The sequence below is a fragment of the Acanthisitta chloris genome, unplaced genomic scaffold (genome assembly GCF_000695815.1).
Source record: "Acanthisitta chloris isolate BGI_N310 unplaced genomic scaffold, ASM69581v1 scaffold40923, whole genome shotgun sequence".
NCBI classification, from domain to species: domain Eukaryota; kingdom Metazoa; phylum Chordata; class Aves; order Passeriformes; family Acanthisittidae; genus Acanthisitta; species Acanthisitta chloris.
In genome coordinates this window covers 31,933-33,512 of record NW_008665040.1, presented here as the reverse complement: position 1 = coordinate 33,512, position 1,580 = coordinate 31,933, and the positions used below count along the sequence as shown (strand labels likewise).

The 1,580-nt window shown below is 35.3% G+C and overlaps 1 protein-coding gene across 1 annotated transcript in view; it reads left to right on the top strand.

The window, feature by feature from the left end:
* Nucleotides 1–1,580, top strand: part of SESTD1 (SEC14 and spectrin domains 1) — a 41,448-nt gene that overhangs the window by 32,727 nt on the left and 7,141 nt on the right. The window lies entirely within an intron of this gene.

Genomic DNA, 1,580 nt, shown 5'->3' with positions numbered 1-1,580 from the left:
GGGAAAATTGCTGGAGAGAGTTGAATTTGCAAGAGGGATGGATCTTCCCATCACCCTCTGCCTCCAAATTGTCATTGATTATTTTTCTTGAAGATGTAGTAGTATATTCTATAATACTTCCTGAAAGATGATGCTGTCAATGTTACTGTTGGAACCGCTGAGACAATATAATACTATCCATAGAAAGTGCCTGAATTTCAAGGGCATTGGCTGAACAAAAAGATGCCTCTAGGGAACAGTGAGGTCTAATGAGCATCAAATTGCTCATTTCACAAATTAATTCTATCATGAATAAATTGTTTTCTTAGGAAGCTTAGTGTAAGAAGCCATTTTGGTAGCACTTGAGAAAGGATTGTTGTAACTATGCCATTTGAATCCAATTTACTTGAGCAGTACTTGTGTGTTTGGAGGGCCACATGCAAAGAGCTATAGAGGACGTGTCACTGCAATAAAATGGCAGTTGGAATTCAGTACTGAGAAAAGAAAAGTACATGGGAGAAGGAAAGACTATATACATAGTAATGGACTCTGAACCAGCTGTTAACTCAAAGATAAACATTGGAAAACTTTTGCAAAAATTGCTGTAGTGTTCTGTCATAGTGTGAGAAGCAAGTATGGATTATTAGGAAAGGAATAGAAAACTAAAAGAAAAATGTCATTATGTCAGTCCATAGATTGGTAGTTCATTTCTGGTTTAAGTGTTACACAATTCTGGTCCCTATTCTCAAAAGGGATATAGAATTGTGGGAAGTCAATTAGAGGACTAACATGTAAATAAAATTTTCAGACAAAAATATGGAGCAGCTTTCAGATGGTGAATGATTAAACAAAGTTCTTTAGCCTGGATGAGAGTCAAAAAGTATACGGACTAGTATCTCTCAGTAGCATTTAATAATCGTTTTTGTCACTTTATTTTTTTCTAATTCTATTAAACATTTCTTGGCATTTATGTATGCATGTAATCTAATGTTTATTTCTAGGCCATTTTTCTGGTTTCATTATGCTTTTGGAACACATAAACTGTTTTCTACATTGTTAGAGCAACAACACATTTCCTTTCTGTAAGCATTACAAGACATGTAACAAAACACAGCATGCTAACAAACTGTTCTTTGGAAGTGCTTATGTTTGCAACCAGTTTGGAAAAAGTCATGCATAGTCTCTTGCATTTGCTTATAAAGCTGACTGTTGTTGACATTAGTAATTCCATTTGCACTGGACAGGAGTTTGAATCTTGCTGTCTACTTAGCAGGCTCTGAAATTGAAGTGGAAAACATTCTGCTAAATGTAGGAGCTTAGCTCTCACTGTGGAAGGAGAAGAACTTTCAGTACTCTTGAGAAAGAACTACAAAATGTGCTCAATTCAGAACAAGATAATTAGGATTAGTTTTCGTAGTAATTAGATTTTTAAATGCTTCCTGACAACTATAGCAAAGGACATTGTCATGTAAGGGTTCAGATATTGCCATCATCAGTTAGCTAAAAAGAAGAATGGAAAAATGTGTTATCCTTTAAAAGGTCCTTATTCATCACTAGAACATTACCTCCAGCTCACAGAGCAATTCAGAATTATGCCAGGG